Source organism: Pristiophorus japonicus, chromosome 1, assembly GCF_044704955.1.
Source record: "Pristiophorus japonicus isolate sPriJap1 chromosome 1, sPriJap1.hap1, whole genome shotgun sequence".
Lineage (NCBI taxonomy): Eukaryota > Metazoa > Chordata > Chondrichthyes > Pristiophoridae > Pristiophorus > Pristiophorus japonicus.
Genome location: NC_091977.1, coordinates 31,902,497 through 31,928,699, shown reverse-complemented (window position 1 = coordinate 31,928,699; position 26,203 = coordinate 31,902,497). Strand labels below are relative to the sequence as shown.

The 26,203-nt window shown below is 53.8% G+C and overlaps 1 protein-coding gene across 3 annotated transcripts in view; it reads right to left on the bottom strand.

The window, feature by feature from the left end:
* The window catches only part of wdr17 (WD repeat domain 17), a 330,335-nt gene that overhangs the window by 246,710 nt on the left and 57,422 nt on the right, over positions 1 to 26,203 (bottom strand). The gene's annotated exons all lie outside the window — the stretch shown is intronic.

Here is a 26,203-nt window from a genome sequence, read left to right as displayed (position 1 = left end):
GTTCGACAGGGTGGATCACGACTATCTGCTCGGAACTCTGCGCGCTTTCGGGTTCGGGACGCATTTCGTCGCCCGGATCCGACTTTTGTACGCCGCCGCGGAGTGTCTGATTAAGGTTAACGGGTCCTTGACGGCGCCCCTTCGCTTTAGGAGAGGGGTGCGCCAGGGATGCCCCATGTCCGGCCAGTTATACGCCGTTTGCGTGGAGCCTTTCCTGCGCCTCTTGCGGACGAGGTTGACGGGACTGGCTCTGCAAGGGCCGGGCGTGGAGGTCGTCCTCTCGGCTTACGCCGATGACGTGCTCCTCGCGGTAGAGGATCCCGCTGACCTGCGGAGGATGCGTGAGTGCCAGGAGATTTACTCGGCCGCGTCCTCCGCCAGGATCAACTGGGAGAAATGTTCCGGACTCCTGGTGGGTCAGTGGCGGGTGGACTCCCTGCCGGAGGAGCTCAGGCCTTTTGCCTGGAGCACGACCCATCTCCTCTATCTGGGAGTCTACCTTAGCCCCGACGAGGAAGCCTGGCCGGCGAACTGGCAGGAGCTGGAGGCCAAGGTCGCCGCTCGCCTAGGGCGCTGGACAGGACTGCTCCGAGTGCTGTCCTACAGGGGTCGAGCGCTAGTCATAAACCAGCTGGTGGCCGCAATGCTGTGGTACCGGCTGGTCACTTTGACCCCTCCCCCTGCGTTTGTCGCCAAGATACAGAAGAAGCTGGTGGACTTCTTCTGGAACAACAGGAAGCACTGGGTCTCTGTCGCGGTCTTGAGTCTCCCGCTTGAGGAGGGCGGTCAGTCGTTGGTGTGCGTCAGCGCCCAGCTCGCGACTTTCCGTCTTCAGACCCTGCAGAGATACCTTTACGTCGAGCCCCCTCCTAGGTGGTGTGCTCTGGCGAGGTATTTCTTCCGCCAGCAGCTCGACCTCAATTATGACACGCAGCTCCTGTTTGTGAACTTGGGGGGTGCCAGGACCGCCCTCCGGGAGCTGCCTGTCTTTTACAGGGAACTCATCAGGGTCTGGAACAAAGTCTCCACCAAGCGCAGCTCTCCGCCGGCTGGAGTGGCGGCCGTCTTGCAGGAACCGCTGCTCGGGAATCCGTACCTCCACGGCCGAGGCTTCATGTGGCGGTCGGAAGAGAGGGCTGTGGCTGGTGAGGTGACCAGGGTCAGGGACCTGCTCGATGGCGGAGGAGCGGGCTGGATGGCGCCAGTCACGCTGGCGCGGCGCCTAAATTCTGCCAACGTCCGCCGCGCGGCCGATGCCATCGAGTCGCTAAAAACAGCTCTGGGCCCTGACTCCGTTAGGTGTATCGAGGAGGCTCAAGCACGTGGGGAGATCCCGTCCGAACTGACCCCCGTCCGGACGGAATTCCTCATCGGCGCCAAACCCCGGAACCTCCCTCGGGGGCCGGCGCCTCACAACTTGAGCCGCCTCGGGGAAATCCCCTCCGTGCCTTTCAGTTCCGCGCGGAGGGGTTTCCTGTACGGGCTGCTCCTGCACACCCTCAACTTTGCCATCCTCGCCAGCCGTCCGGACACGCCATGGCGTACCATCTTGCCGTCCGGAGGAGGCGGGGGTCCCCGATGGAGGGCACTCTACGCAGGGGTCCTCCCACTATTCATCGGGGACTTGGCCTGGAGGGTGGTGCACGGAGCAGTGCCGTGCAACAAATTTTTAAGCCGGTTCACGGACTCCCAGGCCGCCTGCAATTTCTGCGGTCTGGAGGAGTCCGTGTTCCATGTTTTTATGGAATGCACGAGGTTGCAGCCCCTGTTTTATTATTTGAAGGGGCTGCTCCTGAAATTCTGGCTGCACTTCAGTCCCACTCTCCTGATCTTTGGGCACCCTGTGCGGAGGGGAGCGGGTAGGTCCGAGGGCCTCCTCGTAGGACTGCTCCTGGGCACGGCCAAGGGTGCCATCAGCCGGTCCAGGCAGCGGGCGGTCGAGGGGGTCGTTCAACCTGACTGCCTGCCTCTCTTCCGCTCTTACATCCGGTCCAGGGTGTCCTTGGAGATGGAGCACGCGGTGTCCACCGGTACGCTCGCGGCCTTCCGCGAGAGGTGGGCACCGGAGGGACTGGAGTGCATCATCACGCCCGGCAACCAAATTTTAATTTGATTTTACGTTTTAAAGTTAATTTGTTTTAATTGCCGGTGCTTTTAGTGTCCCCTTCCCTTTTATAGGGGGCACTGGAAAAATTTGATTTTAGCGCCCCAAAAAAAAAAACCAAAAACCAAAAAAAAAAAGGGGCTTGAAAATGTCTGCTGTGTCACCCAGGTCGGGTGGCACAGTTTAATGTTGTTTATGTTTTGCAGGTAGACTCCTAAAAGAGTTTCATGCACAATGAGTGGATCTGCTCGCGGCCGCCGCCGAGGCCCTCCTCATTCCTGCAAAGGAACTCCGGGACTTTTTGGCCCAGAGCCGGGGTCGCTGCAACCAAGCCCGACTGGCCCTGGAAAAATGGTCCGAGCCGGAGCTGATCAAGGCGTCCGTCCGCGCCGCCGTCAAAACCTTGGCCGCGGGCGGGCCCCTGACAAAGGCGCAACACCTTGAGCTGCGCGAGCTCGAGGGACTCCTCGCTGGGCTGCGGAGGGAGCGGAGTTCAACAAAAGACTCCGCTCCCTCCCCCACAATAGGTTAAGGTAGAGGTTGCACTATGCTTTTGCCATGAAGATAACCATAGCCAGCCTCAACATCAACGGCGGCAGAGGGGCACGCCGTAGATTTGACAATTTTTCGCTCCTGCGGGAGGGGAAATATGCGGTGTGCTTCCTGCAAGAAACCCACACCGTTCCGGGAGACGAAGCCACGTGGCTCCTGGAATGGCAAGGAGAGGTCCGCATGAGCCACCTCACCGCCATTTCTAGTGGGGTGGCCATCTTGCTGGGCCCGCATTTTCAGCCGGAGATCTTGGGGGTCGAGGAGCCCGTGCCAGGCCGCTTGCTGCACGTAACGGTTCGCCTGGGGGACGTGCCGCTCCATCTCGTGAACGTGTACGCCCCTCATCCCGGCCCGCAGCAAATGCGCTTCTTTGAAGAGGTGTCCGCTCTTCTTGGCTCCGTCGACGTCGGCGACTGCATTGTCCTCGGGGGGGATTTTAACTGCACCCTCGAGGCGAGGGACCGCTCCGGTGCCCCGCAGTGCATGACGGCGATGGAGAAGTTGAGGGACCTGGTCGGGTCCTTCGACTTGGTGGACGTCTGGCGAAATCTCCACCCCGACTCCAGCGCCTTTACTTGGGTGAGGCCTGGAGTTGGATGGTCTAGAGTCGACCGCCTTTACGTGTCTCGGGAGTACGTTTCCTGCGTCCCGGCGGCCTCCATGCGGCCGGTGCCGTGTTCGGACCACCACCTGGTGTGGGCGGAGCTCGCTTCGCTCCGCGCGAGGACGGGGTCCGCGTACTGGCACTTTAACAACCGGCTGCTGGAGGACGTGCGGTTCCAGGACTCGTTCCGTCGATTCTGGTCCGACTGGAGAAGGAAGCAGGGGGGCTTCCCCTCCTTGAGGCTATGGTGGGACGTGGGCAAGGCTCACGTCCGCGTCTTCTGTCAAGAGTACGCGAGGGGGTCGACCAAGAGGCGGGCGGCCAGAGTCGGGCGCCTAGAAAAAGAGGTGCTCGACCTGGAAGCCCGTCTCGGTCAAGTCGTCCAGGACCCGGCCCTGCGGACGGTGTACGAAGCGAAGAAGGCCGCGCTGAAGGACCTGCAGCTCGTCGGGTCCCGAGGCGCGTTCGTGAGGTCGCGGATCCGGTTCCTGCGGGATCTGGACCGTGGCTCCCCCTTCTTCTACTCGCTGGAAAAAAGGCAGAGTGTCCGGAAGCAGCTCTTGACGCTGCTGGCCGACGACGGCTCTCTCGTCTCGGATCCGGAGGGCGTCAACAACAGGGTCCGTGAATATTACGGGGCTCTGTTCTCTCCGGATCCGTCCAGCGAGGAAGCGCGTAGAGTTTTGTGGGAGGACCTGCCGAAGGTCAGCCCGGAGGGCGCCGAAAATCTGGAAGCTCCGCTAAGCCTGGCGGAGCTGACCGGTGCCCTCGCCCGGCTCTCGAGGGGAAAATCCCCGGGGCTGGACGGGCTGACCGTGGAGTTCTACAGGGCGTTCTGGGACGTCCTGGGGAGCGACTACGCGCGGGTCCTGGGGGAAAGTCTGGCGACCGGGGAGATGCCCCTCTCTTGGCGCAGGGCAGTCATCGTCCTGCTGCCTAAGAAGGGCGATCTCCGCCTCCTTAAGAATTGGCGCCCGGTCTCCCTCCTCAGCACGGACTACAAAATCTTCGCCAGGGCGATGTCTGCTCGCCTTGGTGCCGTGCTGGACCACATGATCCACCCCGACCAGTCCTACACGGTCCCGGGCCGGACAATCCACGATAACATCCATCTGGTCCGGGACCTCATCCATTGTTCCCAGGAGGCTGGTCTGTCGGTCGCCTTCCTATCCCTCGACCAAGAGAAGGCGTTCGACAGGGTGGATCACGACTATCTGCTCGGAACTCTGCGCGCTTTCGGGTTCGGGACGCATTTCGTCGCCCGGATCCGACTTTTGTACGCCGCCGCGGAGTGTCTGATTAAGGTTAACGGGTCCTTGACGGCGCCCCTTCGCTTTAGGAGAGGGGTGCGCCAGGGATGCCCCATGTCCGGCCAGTTATACGCTGTTTGCGTGGAGCCTTTCCTGCGCCTCTTGCGGACGAGGTTGACGGGACTGGCTCTGCAAGGGCCGGGCGTGGAGGTCGTCCTCTCGGCTTACGCCGATGATGTGCTCCTCGCGGTAGAGGATCCCGCTGACCTGCGGAGGATGCGTGAGTGCCAGGAGATTTACTCGGCCGCGTCCTCCGCCAGGATCAACTGGGAGAAATGTTCCGGACTCCTGGTGGGTCAGTGGCGGGTGGACTCCCTGCCGGAGGAGCTCAGGCTTTTGCCTGGAGCACGACCCATCTCCTCTATCTGGGAGTCTACCTTAGCCCCGACGAGGGAGCCTGGCCAGCGAACTGGCAGGAGCTGGAGGCCAAGGTCGCCGCTCCCCTAGGGCGCTGGACAGGACTGCTCCGAGTGCTGTCCTACAGGGGTCGAGCGCTAGTCATAAACCAGCTGGTGGCCGCAATGTTGTGGTACCGGCTGGTCACTTTGACCCCTCCCCCTGCGTTTGTCGCCAAGATACAGAAGAAGCTGGTGGACTTCTTCTGGAACAACAGGAAGCACTGGGTCTCTGCCGCGGTCTTGAGTCTCCCGCTTGAGGAGGGCGGTCAGTCGTTGGTGTGCGTCAGCGCCCAGCTCGCGACTTTCCGTCTTCAGACCCTGCAGAGATACCTTTACGTCGAGCCCCCTCCTAGGTGGTGTGCTCTGGCGAGGTATATCTTCCGCCAGCAGCGCGACCTCAATTATGACACGCAGCTCCTGTTTGTGAACTTGGGGGGTGCCAGGACCGCCCTCCGGGAGCTGCCTGTCTTTTACAGGGAACTCATCAGGGTCTGGAACAAAGTCTCCACCAAGCGCAGCTCTCCGCCGGCTGGAGTGGCGGCCGTCCTGCAGGAACCGCTGCTCGGGAATCCGTACCTCCACGACCGAGGTTTTATGTGGCGGTCGGAAGAGAGGGCTGTGGCTGGTGAGGTGACCAGGGTCAGGGACCTGCTCGATGGCGGAGGAGCGGGCTGGATGGCGCCAGACACGCTGGCGCGGCGCCTAAATTCTGCCAACGTCCGCCACGCGGCCGATGCCATCGAGTCGCTAAAAACAGCTCTGGGCTAAGACTCCGTTAGGTGCATCGAGGAGGCTCAAGCACGTGGGGAGATCCCGTCCGAACTGACCCCCGTCCGGACGGAATTCCTCATCGGCGCCAAACCCCGGAACCTCCCTCGGGGGCCGGCGCCTCACAACTTGAGCCGCCTCGGGGAAATCCCCTCCGTGCCTTTCAGTTCCGCGCGGAGGGGTTTCCTGTACGGGCTGCTCCTGCACACCCTCAACTTTGCCATCCTCGCCGGCCGTCCGGACACGCCATGGCGTACCATCTTGCCGTCCGGAGGAGGCGGGGGTCCCCGATGGAGGGCACTCTACGCAGGGGTCCTCCCACTATTTATCGGGGACTTGGCCTGGAGGGTGGTGCACGGAGCAGTGCCGTGCAACAAATTTTTAAGCCGGTTCACGGACTCCCAGGCCACCTGCAATTTCTGCGGTCTGGAGGAGTCCGTGTTCCATGTTTTTATTGAGTGCACAAGGTTGCAGCCCCTGTTCCATTATTTGAAGGGGCTGCTCCTGAAATTCTGGCTGCACTTCAGTCCCACTCTCCTGATCTTTGGGCACCCTGTGCGGAGGGGAGCGGGTAGGTCCGAGGGCCTCCTCGTAGGACTACTCCTGGGCACGGCCAAGGGTGCCATCAGCCGGTCCAGGCAGCGGGCGGTCGAGGGGGTCGTTCAACCTGACTGACTGCCTCTCTTCCGCTCTTACATCCGGTCCAGGGTGTCCTTGGAGATGGAGCACGCGGTGTCTACCGGTACGCTCGCGGCCTTCCGCGAGAGGTGGGCACCGGAGGGACTGGAGTGCATCATCACGCCCGGCAACCAAATTTTAATTTGATTTTACGTTTTAAAGTTTAATTTGTTTTCATTGCCGGTACTTTTAGTGTCCCCCTCCCCTTTAAAAGGGGGCACTGGAAAAATTTGATTTTAGCGCCCCAAAAAAAACCAAAAAAGAAAAAAAAAAGAAAAGAAAAAAAAAAGGGGGCCTTGAAAATGTCTGCTGTGTCACCCAGGTCGGGTGGCATGGTTTTAATGTTTATGTTTTTGCAGGTAAACTCAAAAGAGTTTCATGCACGATGAGTGGATCTGCTCGCGGCCGCCGCCGAGACCATTCTCATTCCTGCAAAGGAACTCCGGGACTTTTTGGCCCAGAGCCGGGGTCACTGCAACCAAGCCCGACTGGCCCTGGAAAAATGGTCCGAGCCAGAGCTGATCAAGGGGTCCGTCCGCGCCGCCGTTAAAACCTTGGCCGCGGGCGGGCCCTTGACAAAGGCGCAACAGCTTGAGCTGCGCGAGCTCGAGGGACTCCTCGCTGGGCTGCGGAGGGAGCGGAGTTCAACAAAAGACTCCGGTCCCTCCCCCACAATTGGTTAAGGTAGAGGTTGTACTTTGCTTTTGCCATGAAGATAACCATAGCCAGCCTCAACATCAATGGCGGCAGAGGGGCACGCCGTAGATTTGACAACTTTTCGCTCCTGCGGGAGGGGAAATATGCGGTGTGCTTCCTGCAAGAAACCCACACCGTTCCGGGAGACGAAGCCACGTGGCTCCTGGAATGGCAAGGAGAGGTCCGCAAGAGCCACCTCACTGCCATTTCTAGTGGGGTGGCCATCTTGCTGGGCCCGCATTTTCAGCCGGAGATCTTGGGGGTCGAGGAGCCCGTGCCAGGCCGCTTGCTGCACGTAACGGTTCGCCTGGGGGACGTGCCGCTCCATCTCGTGAACGTGTACGCCCCTCAGCCCGGCCCGCAGCAAACGCGCTTCTTTGAAGAGGTGTCCGCTCTTCTTGGCTACGTCGACGTCGGCGACTGCATTGTCCTCGGGGGGGATTTTAACTGCACCCTCGAGGCGAGGGACCGCTCCGGTGCCCCGCAGTGCATGACGGCGATGGAGAAGTTGAGGGACCTGGTCGGGTCCTTCGACTTGGTGGACGTCTGGCGAAATCTCCACCCCGACTCCAGCGCCTTTACTTGGGTGAGGCCTGGAGTAGGATGGTCTAGAGTCGACCGCCTTTACGTGTCTCGGGCGTACGTTTCCTGCGTCCCGGCGGCCTCCATGCGGCCGGTGCCGTGTTCGGACCACCACCTGGTGTGGGCGGAGCTCGCTTCGCTCCGCGCGAGGACGGGGTCCGCGTACTGGCACTTTAACAACCGGCTGCTGGAGGACGTGCGGTTCCAGGACTCGTTCCGTCGATTCTGGTCCGACTGGAGAAGGAAGCAGGGGGGCTTCCCCTCCTTGAGGCTATGGTGGGACGTGGGCAAGGCTCACGTCCGCGTCTTCTGTCAAGATTACGCGAGGGGGTCGACCAAGAGGCGGGCGGCCAGAGTCGGGCGCCTAGAAAAAGAGGTGCTCGACCTGGAAGCCCGTCTCGGTCAAGTCGTCCAGGACCCGGCCCTGCGGACGGTGTACGAAGCGAAGAAGGCCGCGCTGAAGGACCTGCAGCTCGTCGGGTCCCGAGGCGCGTTCGTGAGGTCGCGGATCCGGTTCCTGCGGGATCTGGACCGCGGCTCCCCCTTCTTCTACTCGCTGGAAAAAAGGCAGAGTGTCCGTAAGCAGCTCTTGACGCTGCTGGCCGACGACGGCTCTCTCGTCTCGGATCCGGAGGGCGTCAACAACAGGGCCCGTGAATATTACGGGGCTCTGTTCTCTCCGGATCCGTCCAGCGAGGAAGCGCGTAGAGTTCTGTGGGAGGACCTGCCGAAGGTCAGCCCGGAGGGCGCCGAAAATCTGGAAGCTCCGCTAAGCCTGGCGGAGCTGACCGGTGCCCTCGCCCGGCTCTCGAGGGGAAAATCCTCGGGGCTGGACGGGCTGACCGTGGAGTTCCACAGGGCGTTCTGAGACATCCTGGGGAGCGACTACGCGCGGGTCCTGGGGGAAAGTCTGGCGACCGGGGAGATGCCCCTCTCTTGGCGCAGGGCAGTCATCGTCCTGCTGCCTAAGAAGGGCGATCTCCGCCTCCTTAAGAACTGGCGCCCGGTCTCCCTCCTCAGCACGGACTACAAAATCTTCGCCAGGGCGATGTCTGCTCGCCTTGGTGCCGTGCTGGACCACATTATCCACCCCTACCAGTCCTACACGGTCCCGGGCCGGACAATCCACGATAACATCCATCTGGTCCGGGACCTCATCCATTGTTCCCAGGAGGCTGGTCTGTCGGTCGCCTTCCTATCCCTCGACCAAGAGAAGGCGTTCGACAGGGTGGATCACGACTATCTGCTCGGAACTCTGCACGCTTTCGGGTTCGGGACGCATTTCGTCGCCCGGATCCGACTTTTGTACGCCGCCGCGGAGTGTCTGATTAAGGTTAACGGGTCCTTGACGGCGCCCCTTCGCGTTAGGAGAGGGGTGCGCCAGGGATGCCCCATGTCCGGCCAGTTATACGCCGTTTGCGTGGAGCCTTTCCTGCGCCTCTTGCGGACGAGGTTGACGGGACTGGCTCTGCAAGGGCCGGGCGTGGAGGTCGTCCTCTCGGCTTACGCCGATGACGTGCTCCTCGCGGTAGAGGATCCCGCTGACCTGCGGAGGATCCGTGAGTGCCAGGAGATTTACTCGGCCGCGTCCTCCGCCAGGATCAACTGGGAGAAATGTTCCGGACTCCTGGTGGGTCAGTGGCGGGTGGACTCCCTGCCGGAGGAGCTCAGGCCTTTTGCCTGGAGCACGACCCATCTCCTCTATCTGGGAGTCTACCTTAGCCCCGACGAGGGAGCCTGGCCGGCGAACTGGCAGGAGCTGGAGGCCAAGGTCGCCGCTCGCCTAGGGCACTGGACAGGACTGCTCCGAGTGCTATCCCTACAGGGATCGAGCGCTAGTCATAAACCAGCTGGTGGCCGCAATGCTGTGGTACCGGCTGGTCACTTTGACCCCTCCCCCTGCGTTTGTCGCCCCCTGCAGAGATACCTTTACGTCGAGCCCCCTCCTCGGTGGTGTGCTCTGGCGAGGTATTTCTTCCGCCAGCAGCACGACCTCAATTATGACACGCAGCTCCTGTTTGTGAACTTGGGGGGTGTCAGGACCGCCCTCCGGGAGCTGCCTGTCTTTTACAGGGAACTCATCAGGGTCTGAAACAAAGTCTCCACCAAGCGCAGCTCTCCGCCGGCTGGAGTGGCGGCCGTCCTGCAGGAACCGCTGCTCGGGAATCCGTACCTCCACGACCGAGGTTTTATGTGGCGGTCGGAAGAGAGGGCTGTGGCTGGTGAGGTGACCAGGGTCAGGGACCTGCTCTATGGCGGAGTAGCGGGCTGGATGGCGCCAGACACGCTGGCGCGGTGCCTAAATTCTGCCAACGTCCGCCACGCGGCCGATGCCATCGAGTCGCTAAAAACAGCTCTGGGCCCTGACTCCATTAGGTGCATCGAGGAGGCTCAAGCACGTGGGGAGATCCCGTCCGAACTGACCCTCGTCCGGACGGAATTCCTCATCGGCGCCAAACCCCGGAACCTCCCTCGGGGGCCGGCGCCTCACAACTTGAGCCGCCTCGGGGAAATCCCCTCCGTGCCTTTCAGTTCCGCGCGGAGGGGTTTCCTGTACAGGCTGCTCCTGCACACCCTCAACTTTGCCATCCTCGCCGGCCGTCCGGACACGCCATGGCGTACCATCTTGCCGTCCGGAGGAGGCGGGGGTCCCCGATGGAGGGCACTCTACGCAGGGGTCCTCCCACTATTCATCGGGGACTTGGCCTGGAGGGTGGTGCACGGAGCAGTGCCGTGCAACAAATTTTTAAGCCGGTTCACGGACTCCCAGGCCGCCTGCAATTTCTGCGGTCTGGAAGAGTCCGTGTTCCATGTTTTTATGGAATGCACAAGGTTGCAGCCCCTGTTTTATTATTTGAAGGGGCTGCTCCTGAAATTCTGGCTGCACTTCAGTCCCACTCTCCTGATCTTTGGGCACCCTGTGCGGAGGGGAGCTGTAAGGTCCGAAGGCCTCCTCGTAGGACTGCTCCTGGGCACGGCCAAGGGTGCCATCAGCCGGTCCAGGCAGCGGGCGGTCGAGGGGGTCGTTCAACCTGACTGCCTGCCTCTCTTCCGCTCTTACATCCGGTCCAGGGTGTCCTTGGAGATGGAGCACGTGGTGTCCACCGGTACGCTCGCGGCCTTCTGCGAGAGGTGGGCACCGGAGGGACTGGAGTGCATCATCACGCCCGGCAACCAAATTTTAATTTGATTTTACGTTTTTAAGTTTAATTTGTTTTAATTGCCGGTGCTTTTAGTGTCCCCCTTCCCTTTTATAGGGGGCACTGGAAAAATGTGATTTTAGCGCCCAAAAAAAAACCAAAAAAAAAAAATGAAAAACACAAAAAAAAAACCAAAAAAAGGAAAAAAGGGCCTTGTAAATGTCTGGTGTGTCACCCAGGTCGGGTGGCATGGTTTAATGTTTTATGTTTTTGCAGGTGAACTCCAAAAAGAGTTTCATGCACAATGAGTGGATCTGCTCGCGGCCGCCGCCGAGACCATCCTCATTCCTGCAAAGGAACTCCGGGACTTTTTGGCCCAGAGCCGGGGTCACTGCAACCAAGCCCGATTGGCCCTGGAAAAATGGTCCGAGCCAGAGCTGACCAAGGGGTCCGTCCGCGCCGCCGTTAAAACCTTGGCCGCGGGCGGGCCCTTGACAAAGGCGCAACACCTTGAGCTGCGCGAGCTCGAGGGACTCCTCGCTGGGCTGCGGAGGGAGCGGAGTTCAACAAAAGACTCCGCTCCCTCCCCCACAATAGGTTAAGGTAGAGGTTGCACTATGCTTTTGCCATGAAGATAACCATAGCCAGCCTCAACATCAACGGCGGCAGAGGGGCACGCCGTAGATTTGACAACTTTTCGCTCCTGCGGGAGGGGAAATATGCGGTGTGCTTCCTGCAAGAAACCCACACCGTTCCGGGAGACGAAGCCACGTGGCTCCTGGAATGGCAAGGAGAGGTCCGCATGAGCCACCTCACCGCCATTTCTAGTGGGGTGGCCATCTTGCTGGGCCCGCATTTTCAGCCGGAGATCTTGGGGGTCGAGGAGCCCGTGCCAGGCCGCTTGCTGCACGTAACGGTTCGCCTGGGGGACGTGCCGCTCCATCTCGTGAACGTGTACGCCCCTCAGCCCGGCCCGCAGCAAACGCGCTTCTTTGAAGAGCTGTCCGCTCTTCTTGGCTCCGTCGACGTCGGCGACTGCATTGTCCTCGGTGGGGATTTTAACTGCACCCTCGAGGTGAGGGACCGCTCCGGTGCCCCGCAGTGCATGACGGCGATGGAGAAGTTGAGGGACCTGGTCGGGTCCTTCGACTTGGTGGACGTCTGGCGAAATCTCCACCCCGACTCCAGCGCCTTTACTTGGGTGAGGCCTGGAGTTGGATGGTCTAGAGTCGACCGCCTTTACGTGTCTCGGGCATACGTTTCCTGCGTCCCGGCGGCCTCCATGCGGCCGGTGCCGTGTTCGGACCACCACCTGGTGTGGGCGGAGCTCGCTTCGCTCCGCGCGAGGACGGGGTCCGCGTACTGGCACTTTAACAACCGGCTGCTGGAGGACGTGCGGTTCCAGGACTCGTTCCGTCGATTCTGGTCCGACTGGAGAAGGAAGCAGGGGGGCTTCCCCTCCTTGAGGCTATGGTGGGACGTGGGCAAGGCTCACGTCCGCGTCTTCTGTCAAGAGTACGCGAGGGGGTCGACCAAGAGGCGGGCGGCCAGAGTCGGGCGCCTAGAAAAAGAGGTGCTCGACCTGGAAGCCCGTCTCGGTCAAGTCGTCCAGGACCCGGCCCTGCGGACGGTGTACGAAGCGAAGAAGGCCGCGCTGAAGGACCTGCAGCTCGTCGGGTCCCGAGGCGCGTTCGTGAGGTCGCGGATCCGGTTCCTGCGGGATCTGGACCGCGGCTCCCCCTTCTTCTACTCGCTGGAAAAAAGGCAGAGTGTCCGTAAGCAGCTCTTGACGCTGCTGGCCGACGACGGCTCTCTCGTCTCGGATCCGGAGGGCGTCAACAACAGGGCCCGTGAATATTACGGGGCTCTGTTCTCTCCGGATCCGTCCAGCGAAGAAGCGCGTAGAGTTCTGTGGGAGGACCTGCCGAAGGTCAGCCCGGAGTACGCTGAAAATCTGGAAGCTCCGCTAAGCCTGGCGGAGCTGACCGGTGCCCTCGCCCTGCTCTCGAGGGGAAAATCCCCGGGGCTGGACGGGCTGACCGTGGAGTTCCACAGGGCGTTCTGGGACGTCCTGGGGAGCGACTACGCGCGGGTCCTGGGGGAAAGTCTGGCGACCGGGGAGATGCCCCTCTCTTGGCGCAGGGCAGTCATCGTCCTGCTGCCTAAGAAGGGCGATCTCCGCCTCCTTAAGAACTGGCGCCCGGTCTCCCTCCTCAGCACGGACTACAAAATCTTCGCCGTGCAACAAATCTTTAAGCCGGTTCACGGACTCCCAGGCCGCCTGCAATTTCTGCGGTCTGGAGGAGTCCGTGTTCCATGTTTTTATTGAGTGCACAAGGTTGCAGCCCCTGTTCCATTATTTGAAGGGGCTGCTCCTGAAATTCTGGCTGCACTTCAGTCCCACTCTCCTGATCTTTGGGCACCCTGTGCGAAGGGGAGCGGGTAGGTCCGAGGGCCTCCTCGTAGGACTGCTCCTGGGCACGGCCAAGGGTGCCATCAGCCGGTCCAGGCAGCGGGCGGTCGAGGGGGTCGTTCAACCTGACTGCCTGCCTCTCTTCCGCTCTTACATCCGGTCCAGGGTGTCCTTGGAGATGGAGCACATGGTGTCCACCGGTACGCTCGCGGCCTTCCGCGAGAGGTGGGCACCGGAGGGACTGGAGTGCATCATCACGCCCGGCAACCAAATTTTAATTTGATTTTACGTTTTAAAGTTTAATTTGTTTTAATTGCCGGTGCTTTTAGTGTCCCCTTCCCTTTTATAGGGGGCACTGGAAAAATGTGATTTTAGCGCCCAAAAAAAACCCCCAAAAAATGAAAAACACAAAAAAAAAACCAAAAAAAGGAAAAAAGGGCCTTGTAAATGTCTGGTGTGTCACCCAGGTCGGGTGGCACGGTTTAATGTTTTATGTTTTTGCAGGTGAACTCCAAAAAGAGTTTCATGCACAATGACCCCCAGGTCCCTCTGCACCGCAGCATGTTGTAATTTCTCCCTATTCAAATAGTATTCCCTTTTTTTTGTTTTTTTCCCCAAGGTGGATGACCTCACACTTTCCGACATTGTATTCCTCTGCCAAACCTTATCCCATTCACTTAACCTATCTCTTTGCAGCCTCTCTGTGTCCGCTACACAACCCGCTTTCCCACTGATCTTAGTGTCATCTGCAAATTTTGTTGCACTACACTCTGACCCCTCTTCCAGGTCATCTATGTATATTGTAAACAGTTGTGGTCCCAGCACCGATCCCTGTGGCACACCACTAACCACCGATTTCCAACCCGAAAAGGACCCATTTATCCCGACTCTCTGCTTTCTGTTCGCCAGCCAATTCTCCATCCATGCTAATACATTTCCTCTGACTCCACGTACCTCTATCTTCTGCAGTAACCTTTTCTGTGGCACCTTATCGAATGCCTTTTGGAAATCTAAATACACCACATCCATCGGTACACCTCTATCCACCATGCTCGTTATATCCTCAAAGAATTCCAGTAAATTAGTTAAACATGATTTCCCCTTCATGAATCCATGCTGCGTCTGCTTGATTGCACTATTCCTATATCGATGTCCCGCTATTTCTTCCTTAATGATAGTTTCAAGCATTTTCCCCACTACAGATGTTAAACTAACCTGCCTATAGTTACCTGCCTTTTGTCTGCCCCCTTTTTTAAACAGAGGCATTACATTAGCTGCTTTCCAATCCGCTGGTACCCCCCCAGAGTCCGGAGAATTTTGGTAGATTATAACGAATGCACCTGCTATAACTTCCGCCATCTCTTTTAATACCTTGGATGCATTTCATCAGGACCAGGGGACTTGTCTACCTTGAGTCCCATTAGCCTGACCAGCACTACCCCCCTAGTGATAGTGATTGTCTCAAGGCCCTCCTTTCCCACATTCCTGTGACCAGCAATTTTTGGCATGGTTTTGTGTCTTCCACTGTGAAGACCGAAGCTAAATAATTGTTTAAGGTCTCAGCCATTTCCACATTTCCCAGTATTAAATCCCCTTCTCATCTTCGAAGGGACCAACATTTACTTTAGTCACTCTTTTCCGTTTTATATATCTGTAAAAGCTTTTACTATCTGTTTTTATGTTTTGCGCAAGTTTACCTTCGTAATCTATCTTTCCTTTCTTTATTGCTTTCTTAGTCATTCTTTGCTGTTGTTTAAAATTTTCCCAATCCTCTAGTTTCCCACTAACCTTGGCCACCTTATATGCATTGGTCTTTGATTTGATACTCTCCTTTATTTCCTTGGTTATCCACGGCTGGTTATCCCTTCTCTTACCACCCTTCTTTTTCACTGGAATATATTTTTGTTGGGCACTATGAAAGAGCTCCTTAAAAGTCCTCCACTGTTCCTCAGTTGTGCCACCGTTTAGTCTGTGTTCCCAGTCTACTTTAGCCAACTCTGCCCTCATCCCACTGTAGTCCCCTTTGTTTAAGCATAGTAAGCTCGTTTCTGACACAACTTCCTCACCCTCAATCTGTATTACAAATTCAACCATACTGTGATCATGGCGGTTTTGTGCATTCTGGCGTATGCTCATGAGATCCTTAATCCTTAAAAGCAGAGAAGTTTTGCTACAGCTACACAAGGTATTGGTGAGACCATACTTGGAATATTGCGTGCAGTTTTGGTTTCCATATTTAAGAAAGGATATATTTGCTTTGGAGGCAGTTCAGAGTTCAGAGAAAGTTCACTAGGTTGAACATAAAAACTGACTGCAAAAGCTTCTATAGATATGTGAAGAGAAGCAGATTAGTGAAAACAAACATAGGTCCCTTGCAGTCAGATTCAGATGAATTTATAATGGGGAACAAAGAAATGGTGGACCAGTTAACAAATACTTTGGTTCTGTTTTCACGAAGGAAGACACAAATAACCCTCCGAAAATACTAGGGGACCGAGGGTCTAGTGAGAAGGAGGAAGTGAAGGTTATTCTTATAAAGCGGGAAATTGTGTTAGGGAAATTGATGGGATTGAAGACCGATAAATCTCCGGGGCCTTATAGTTTGCATCCCAGAGTACTTAAGGAAGTGGCCATAGAAATAGCGGATGCATTGGTGATCATTTTCCAACAGTCTATCGACTCTCATCAGTTCCTATGGACTGGAGGGTAGCTAATGTAACACCACTGTTTAAAAAAGGAGGGAGAGAGAAAACAGGTAATTATAGACCGGTTAGCCTGACATCAGTGGTGGGGAAAATGTTGGAATCAATTATTAAGGATGAAATAGCAGTGCATTTGGAAAGCAGTGACAGGATCGGTCCAAGTCAGCATGGAGTTATGAAGGGGAAATCATGCTTGACAAATCTTCTGGAATTTTTTGAGGATGTAACTGGTAGAGTGGACAAGGGAGAACAAGTGGATGTGTTGTATTTGGACTTTCAAAAGGCTTTTGACAAGGACCCACACAAGAGATTGGTGTGCAAAATCAAAGCACATGGTATTGGGGGTAATGTACTGACGTGGATAGAGAACTGGTTGGCAGACAGGAAGCAGAGAGTCAGGATAAACGGGTCCTTTTCAGAATGCAAGCAGTGACCAGTGGGGTGCTGCAGGGTTCACTGCTGGGCCCCCAACTATTTAAATATACATCAATGATTTAGATGAAGGAATTGAATGTAATATTTCCAAGTTTGCAGATCACACTAAGCTGGGTGGCGGTGTGAGCTGTGAGGAGGATGCTAAGAGGCTGCAGGGTGACTTGGATAGGTTAGGTGAGTGGGCAAATGCATGACAGATGCAGTATAATGTGGATAAATGTGAGGTTATCCACTTTGGTGGAAAAAAACAGGAAGACAGAATATTATCTGAATGGTGACAGATTCGGAAAAGGGGAGGTGCAACGAGACCTGGTGTCATAGTACATCAGTCATTGAAGTTTGGCATGCAGGTGCAGCAGCCGTTGAAGAAGGCAAATGGCTTGTGGCCTTCATAGCTAGGGGATTTGAGTATAGGAGCAGGGAGGTAACTGCAGTTATACAGAGCCTTGGTGAGGCCTCGCCTGGAATATTGTGTTCAGTTTTGGTCTTCTATTCTGAGGAAGGACGTTCTTGCTATTGAGGGAGTACAGCGAAAGTTCACCAGATTGATTCCCGGGATAGCAGGTCTGACATATGAGGAGAGACTGGATCAACTGGGCTTGTATCCACTGGAGTTTAGAAGAATGAGAGGGGATCTCATAGAAACATATAAAATTCTGACAGGATTGGACAGGTTAGAGGCAGGAAGAATGTTCCTGTTGCTGGGGAGTTCCAGAACTTTGGGTCACAGTCTAAGAATAAGGGGTAAACCAGTTAGGACTGAGATGAGGAGAAACTTCTTCACTCAGCGAGAAGTTAACCTGTGGAATTCCCGACCACAGAAAGTTGTTGAGGCCAATTCGTTGGATATATTCAAAAGGGAGCTAGATATGGCCCTTACGGCCAAAGGGATCAAGGGGTATGGAGAGAAAGTAGGAATGGGGTGCTGAGGTTGAATGATCAGCCATGATCTAATTGAATGGCGGTGCAGGCTCGAAGGGCCGAATGGCCTGCTCCTGCACCTAATTTCTGTGTGTCTATGTATGGCCTATGCCTGCTCCTATTTCTTATGTTCTTATGTTCCTATCCTCAGGAAATTCAGCCATAACTCGTCGGCGGGAAGATTGGCGAAACTTGCCGTTTATGCCGTTTCAGGAGATTCTGGGCCATGTCACAGAATCGTGACTTGAACAGTAGAAACACCATATGGGGAAAGAACAGTGAGACAAGAGCAGGGCGAGGAAGGAGCAGCGCGTAATAGACTGCTCCAGCTAACAAGCAATTAGCTAGCTCTTTCCGAAAGGTCATGCACGAGGGGATTTAAGCTCAGCAGTTAATTCTTAACTGACCCACTGTCAGGAACTGCAGCCGCAGATTATAATGACTGCTGTTTGGCTGGTAGCAGTGAAAATGACAGCAGCTAGTGTTCTATCATATGGACTTCTTCAAGGCACCTTGCAGAGATTATGCTCAAATCAGCCAACTGTGTCACTATCATTCCCATCATAGGCGGTCCCTCATATCGAGGATGACTTGCTTCCACGCCAAAAGGGATGAGGTTGACAGGTGTTTCAATGAAGGACCTAATATTCCAGGTCCAGAACTACATCCTGAATGGTAGACGATTCCTGTGCGTAGATTTTTTTAACATAGAAACATAGAAACATAGAAAATAGGTGCAGGAGTAGGCCATTCGGCCCTTCTAGCCTGCACCGCCATTCAATGAGTTCATGGCTGAACATTCAACTTCAGTACCCCATTCCTGCTTTCTCGCCATACCCCTTGATCCCCCTAGCAGTAAGGACCTCATCTAACTCCTTTTTGAATATATTTAGTGAATTGGCCTCAACAACTTTCTGTGGTAGAGAATTCCACAGGTTCACCACTCTCTGGGTGAAGAAGTTCCTCCGCATCTCGGTCCTAAATGGCTTACCCCTTATCCTTAGACTGTGACCCCTGGTTCTGGACTTCCCCAACATTGGGAACATTCTTCCTGCATCTAACCTGTCTAACCCCGTCAGAATTTTATATGTTTCTATGAGGTCCCCTCTCATTCTTCTGAACTCCAGTGAATACAAGCCCAGTTGATCCAGTCTTTCTTGATATGTCAGTCCCGCCATCCCGGGAATCAGTCTGGTGAACCTTCGCTGCACTCCCTCAATAGCAAGAATGTCCTTCCTCAGGTTAGGAGACCAAAACTGTACACAATACTCCAGGTGTGGCCTCACCAATGCCCTGTACAACTGTAGCAACACCTCCCTGCCCCTGTACTCAAATCCCCTTGCTATGAAGGCCAACATGCCATTTGCTTTCTTAACCGCCTGCTGCACCTGCATGCCAACCTTCAATGACTGATGTACCATGACACCCAGGTCTCTTTGCACCTCCCCTTTTCCTAATCTGTCACCATTCAGATAATAGTCTGTCTCTCTGTTTTTACCACCAAAGTGGATAACCTCACATTTATCCACATTATACTTCATCTGCCATGCATTTGCCCACTCACCTAACCTATCCAAGTCGCTCTGCAGCCTCACAGCATCCTCCTCGCAGCTCACACTGCCACCCAACTTAGTGTCATCCGCAAATTTGGAGATACTACATTTAATCCCCTCATCTAAATCATTAATGTACAGTGTAAACAGCTGGGGCTCCAGCACAGAACCTTGCGGTACCCCACTAGTCACTGCCTGCCATTCTGAAAAGTACCCATTTACTCCTACTCTTTGCTTCCTGTCTGACAACCAGTTCTCAATCCATGTCAGTACACTACCCCCAATCCCATGTGCTCTAACTTTGCACATCAATCTCTTGTGTGGGACCTTGTCGAACGCCTTCTGAAAGTCCAAATATACCACATCAACTGGTTCTCCCTTATCCACTCTACTGGAAACATCCTCAAAAAATTCTAGAAGATTTGTCAAGCATGATTTCCCTTTCACAAATCCATGCTGACTTGGACCTATCATGTCACCTCTTTCCAAATGCACTGCTATGACATCCTTAATAATTGATTCCATCATTTTACCCACTACCGATGTCAGGCTGACCGGTCTATAATTCCCTGTTTTCTCTCTCCCTCCTTTTTTAAAAAGTGGGGTTACATTGGCTACCCTCCACTCCATAGGAACTGATCCAGAGTCAATGGAATGTTGGAAAATGACTGTCAACGCATCCACTATTTCCAAGGCCACCTCCTTAAGTACTCTGGGATGCAGTCCATCAGGCCCTGGGGATTTATCGGCCTTCAATCCCATCAATTTCCCCAACACAATTTCCCGGCTAATAAGGATTTCCCTCAGTTCCTCCTCCTTACTAGACCCCCCGACCCCTTTTATAACCGGAAGGTTGTTCGTGTCCTCCTTCGTGAATACCGAACCAAAGTACTTGTTCAATTGGTCCGCCATTTCTTTGTTCCCCGTTATGACTTCCCCTGATTCTGACTGCAGGGGACCTACATTTGTCTTTACTAACCTTTTTCTCTTTACATATCTATAGAAACTTTTGCAATCCGTCTTAATGTTCCCTGCAAGCTTCTTCTCATACTCCATTTTCCCTGCCCTAATCAAACCCTTTGTCCTCCTCTGCTGAGTTCTAAATTTCTCCCAGTCCCCAGGTTCGCTGCTATTTCTGGCCAATTTGTATGCCACTTCCTTGGCTTTAATACTATCCCTGATTTCCCTTGATAGCCACGGTTGAGCCACCTTCCCTTTTTTATTTCTATGCCAGACAGGAATGTACAATTGTTGTAGTTCATCCATGCGGTCTCTAAATGTCTGCCATTGCCCATCCACAGTCAACCCCTTAAGTATCATTCGCCAATCCATCTCAGCCAATTCACGCCTCATACCTTCAAAGTTAGCCTTCTTTAGGTTCTGGACCATGGTCTCTGAATTAACTGTTTCATTCTCCATCCTAATGCAGAATTCCACCATATTATGGTCACTCTTCCCCAAGGGGCCTCGCACAACGAGATTGCTAATTAATCCTTTCTCATTACATAACACCCAGTCTAAGATGGCCTCCCCCCTAGTTGGTTCCTCGACATATTGGTCTAAAAAACCATCCCTTATGCACTCTAGAAAATCCTCCTCCACCGTATTGCTTCCAGTTTGGTTAGCCCAATCTATGTGCATATTAAAGTCACCCATTATAACTGCTGCACCTTTATTGCACGCACCCCTAATTTCCTGTTTGATGCCCTCCCCAACATCACTACTACTGTTTGGAGGTCTGTACACAACTCCCACTAACGTTTTTTGCCCTTTGGTGTTCTGCAGCTCTACCCATATAGATTCCACATCATCCAAGCTAATGTCCTTCCTAACTATTGCCTTAATCTCCTCCTTAACCAGCAATGCTACCCCACCTCCTTTTCCTTTTATTCTATCCTTCCTGAATGTTGAATACCCCTGGATGTTGAGTTCCCAGCCCTGCTCATCCTGGAGCCACGTCTCCGTAATCCCAATCACATCATATTTGTTAACATCTATTTGCACAGTTAATTCATCCACCTTATTGCGGATACACCTTGCATTAAGACACAAAGCCTTTAGGCTTGTTTTTTTAACACCCTCTGTCCTTTTAGAATTTTGCTGTACAATGGCCCTTTTTGTTCTTTGCCTTGGGTTTCTCTGCCCTCCACTTTTCCTCATCTCCTTTCTGTCTTTTGTTTTTGCCTCCTTTTTGTTTCCCTCTATCTCCCTGCATTGGTTCCCATCCCCCTGCCATATTAGTTTAACTCCTCCCCAACAGCACTAGCAAACACTCCCCCGAGGACATTGGTTCCGATTCTGCCCAGGTGCAGACCGTCCGGATTGTACTGGTCCCACCTCCCCCAGAACCGGTTCCAACGCCCCAGGAATTTGAATCCCTCCCTGCTGCACCATTGCTCAAGCCACGTATTCATCTGAGCTATCCTGCGATTCCTACTCTGACTAGCACGTGGCACTGGTAGCAATCCCGAGATTACTACTTTTGAGGTCCTACTTTTTAATTTAGCTCCTAGCTCCTTAAATTCATTTCGTAGGAACTCATCCCTTTTTTTACCTATGTCATTGGTACCAACGTGCACCACGACAACTGGCTGTTCTCCCTCCCTTTTTAGAATGTCCTCCACCCGCTCTGAGACATCCTTGACCCTTGCACCAGGGAGGCAACATACCATCCTGGAGTCTCGGTTGCGGCCGCAGAAACGCCTATCTATTCCCCTTACAATTGAATCCCCTATCACTATCGCTCTTCCACTCTTTTTCCTGCCCTCCTGTGCAACAGAGCCAGCCACAGTGCCATGAACTTGGCTGCTGCTGCCCTCCCCTGATGAGTCATCCCCCTCAACAGTACTCAAAGCAGTGTATCTGTTTTGCAGGGGGATGACCACAGGGGACCCCTGCACTACCTTCCTTGCACTACTCTTCCTGCTGGTCTTCCATTCCCTCGCTGGCTGTGGACCCTTCTCCTGCAGTAAGACCAACTCGCTACACGTGATACTCACGTCATTCTCAGCATCGTGGATGCTCCAGAGTGAATCCACCTTCAGCTCCAACTCCGCAACGCGGACCGTCAGTAGCCGGAGGTGGACACACTTCCCGCACATGTAGTCGTCAGGGACACTGGTGTTGTCCCCGTGTTCCCACATGGTACAGGAGGAGCATATCACGTGACCGAGCTGTCCTGCCATGACTTAACCCTTAGATACACTTAAATTGCCGACAACAATGTTAAAAGTTACTGACTAATAAAGAAAAAGAAAAACTACTCACCAATCAGCAGCCAATCACTTACCACGTTGGCTGTGATGTCACCTTTTGATTTCTTTCTACTTCTTTTTTGCCTTTTTTGCCTTCTCTCCCAGCTGGAGCTGCACCGGTACGCCTCTCTCGACTCCCGCCTCTCTCGACGCTCCCCGGACTGCTGAGCCTTTTATAGGCCGCTGCCTCTCTCGACTCCCGCCTCTCTCGACGCTCCCCGGACTGCTGAGCCTTTTATAGGCCGCTGCCTCTCTCGACTCCCGCCTCTCTCGACGCTCCCCGGACTGCTGAGCCTTTTATAGGCCGTTGCCTCTCTCGACTCCCGCCTCTCTCGACGCTCCCCGGACTGCTGAGCCTTTTATAGGCCGCTGCCTCTCTCGACTCCCGCCTCTCTCGACGCTCCCCGGACTGCTGAGCCTTTTATAGGCCGCTGCCTCTCTCGACTCCCGCCTCTCTCGACGCTCCCCGGACTGCTGAGCCTTTTATAGGCCGCTGCCTCTCTCGACTCCCGCCTCTCTCGACGCTCCCTGGACTGCTGAGCCTTTTATAGGCCGCTGCCTCTCTCGACTCCCGCCTCTCTCGACGCTCCCCGGACTGCTGAGCCTTTTATAGGCCGCTGCCTCTCTCGACGCTCCCCGGACTGCTGAGCCTTTTATAGGCCGCTGCCTCTCTCGACTCCCGCCTCTCTCGACGCTCCCCGGACTGCTGAGCCTTTTATAGGCCGCTGCCTCTCTCGACTCCCGCCTCTCTCGACGCTCCCCGGACTGCTGAGCCTTTTATAGGCCGCTGCCTCTCTCGACTCCCGCCTCTCCGTGTGGTGGCCGTTGTAAACCAGCCACCACATGGGCTTGACAGAGCTAGGTCTTGTTCCAGTGGCAAGGATTAAGCTAGGCGACTGGAGACCAGCTCTGCTGCATGGACCTAGTGCAATCACAGTGTGGGCTGGCCCGTGCTGCTCCTGGGCCCATGCCTCTTCTGGCCCCAAACTCACGCCTCTCCCGGGCTCCGATCGCGTGGCTCCATGATCACTCGTCGCTCCTGCGCCCCAACCTCGCTGCTCCTGCTGTACCTGCCCACGCTCCAATCACCGACCTGGACCTTGATGATGTCCAATCCAGTCCCCCTCTTCATTGCCGTCGCCCTCCTGCACCAGCTCGTGCTAGAAATAGTGAGGCTAAAAAGTAAGTTAGGGGAACAGCAGGCCCTGATATCCGCAGTAACACGGGGAGCCATAACAGAGAGAGTGTGGCGGCCCCAACCTGCGAGAGACACTGCACATACAATCGGTCACAGATACCTTGCTCGAGCAGGTAAGCTATTATAATCGCATTCCGATGACCAAATAACAGTAACTGGAACTCAGGCGTGGTGTTAGGTTTCCACTGCTGCTAAGTACTATCAAATGCACCTTTATAGAACACTCACTTGGAAGGAAAAGAAGTTTTAAATAATTTTTTGTGGGGTCAGGAGAAGGATTAATCCTATCTCAGAATCGCTTAAGAATTTTGTATGTTTCAATGAGATCATCTCTCATTCTTCTAAAGTCTAGGAAATATTTTTTTAAAAGACTTACATTTATATAGCGCCTTTCACAACCACCGGATGTCTCAAAGCGCTTTACAACCAGTGATGTACTTTTGAAGTGTAATCACTGTTGTGTTTGACAAATTTGCTAGAATTCTTTGAGGATATAACAAACAGGGTGGATAAAGGGGAACCAGTGGATGTAGTGTATTTGGATTTCCACAAGGCATTTGACAAGGTGCCACATAAAAGGTTACTGCACAAAATAAAAGTTCACGGGGTTGGGGTAATATATTAGCATGGGTAGAGGATTGGCTAACGAACAGAAAACAGAGAGTAGGGATAATGGTTCATTCTCGGGTTGGCAATCAGTAACCAGTGGGGTGCCGCAGGGATCAGTGCTGGGACCCCAACTATTTACAATCTATATTAACGACTTGGAGGAATGAACCGAGTGCAACATAGCCAAGTTTGCTGATGATACAAAGATGGGAGGAAAAGCAGTGTGAGGAGAACACAACAAATCTACAAAAGGACATAGACAGGCTAAGTAAGTGGAATCTTGGCCTTTATTGCAAAGGGGATGAAGTATAAAAGCAGGGAAGTCTTGCTGCAGCTATATAAGGTATTGGTGAGGCCTCACCGTGCAATTTTGGTTTCCATATTTACGAAAGGATATACATGCTTTGGAGGCAGTTCAGAAAAGGTTCACAAGATTGATTCCAGAGATGAAGGGGTTGACCTCTGAGGAAAGATTGAGTAGGTTGGGCCTCTACTCATTGGAATTCAGAAGAATGAGAGGTGATCTTATCGACACATATAAGATTATGAGGGGGCTTGACAAGGTGGATGCAGAGAGGATGTTTCCACTGATAGGGGAGACTAGAACTAGAGAGCATAATCTTGGAATAAGGGACCGCCCATTTAAAACTGAGATGAGGAGAAATTTCTTCTCTCAGAAGGTTGTGGATCTGTGGAATTCGCTGCCTCAGAGAGCTGTGGATGCTGGGACATTGAATAAATTTAAGATAGAAATAGACAGTTTCTTAAATGATAAGGAAATAAGGGGTTATGGAGAGCGGGCAGGGAAGTGGACCTGAATCCATGATCAGATCAGCCATGATCGTATTAAGTGGCGGAGCACGCTCAAGGGATCGTACGGGCTACTCCTGCTCCTATTTCTTATGTTCTTATGTAATGTGGGAAATGCAGCAACCAATTTGCGCACAAGCAAGCTCCCACAAACAGCAATGTGATAATGATCAGATAATCTGTTTTTATCATGTTGATTGAGGGATAAATATTGGCCAGGACATCTGGGATAACTCTCATGCTCTTCTTTGAAATAGTGCCATGGGATATTTTATGTCCACCTGGGAGAGCAGACGCGGATTAACGTCTCATCCAAAAGACAGCACCTCTGACAGTGCAGCTCTCCCTCAGCACTGCACTGGAGTGGAGTGGGACTTGAACCCACAACGTTCTGATTCACAGGCGAAAGTGCTACCAACTATGCCACCAACCGACATATAGCCCTAGTCTACTCAATCTCTCCTCATAGATCAATCTTCCCATCCCAAGAATCCGTCTGGTGAACTTTCATTGCACTCCCTCTAAGGCAAGTAAATCCTTCCTTAGTTCAGGAGACCAAAACTGTACACAGTACTACACAGTACTCCAGGTGTGGACTCACCAGGGCCCTACATCATTACAGTAAGACTCCTTGACTCATACTCAAATGCTCTTGTAATAAAGGCTAATATACCATTTGCCTTCCTAATTGCTTGCTGTGCCTGCATGTTAACTTTATGTGGTTCATGTACAAGGACATCGAGGTCTCTCTGAACACTAACATTTCCCAATCTGTCACTGTTTAAAAAATATTCTGCTTTTCTATTTTTCCTACCAAAGTGGATAACTTCACACTTCTCCATATTATATTCAATTTGCAATATTCTTTCCCACTAAATTAATCTGTCTATATTTCTTTGCAGCCTCTTTGTGTTCACCTTACTTTCCTATCTAGCTTTGTAACATCAGCAAACCTGGATACATTACACTCAGTACCCTCATCTAAGTCATTAATATAAATTGTAAATAGCATCGGCCCCATTGCCGATTCTTGCGGTACCCCAGTTGCAGCCTGCCAACCCAAAAATGACTCGGTTATCCCTGTTTTCTGTCTGTTAACCAATCCTCAATCCTTGTTAGTATCTTACCCCCAATCCCATGAATCCTAATTTTGTGTAATAATCTCTTGTGTGGCACAATAACAACTTGTATTTATATAGCGCCTTTAACAAAGTGAATCGTCCCAAGGTGCTTCACAGTATTATGAGATTTTATTTTTAAATTCACACCGAGCTGCATAAGTAGAAATTAGGGTAGGTAACCAAAAGCTTGGTCACAGAGGTATGTTTTAAGGAGCGTCTTGAAGGAGAAAAGAGAGGTAGAGAGGTGGAGAGGTTTAGGCAGGGAGTTCCAGAGCTTGGGACCGAGGCAACAGAAGGCACGGCCACCAATGGTTGAGCGATTATAATCAGGGATGCTCAAAGAGGGCAGAATTAG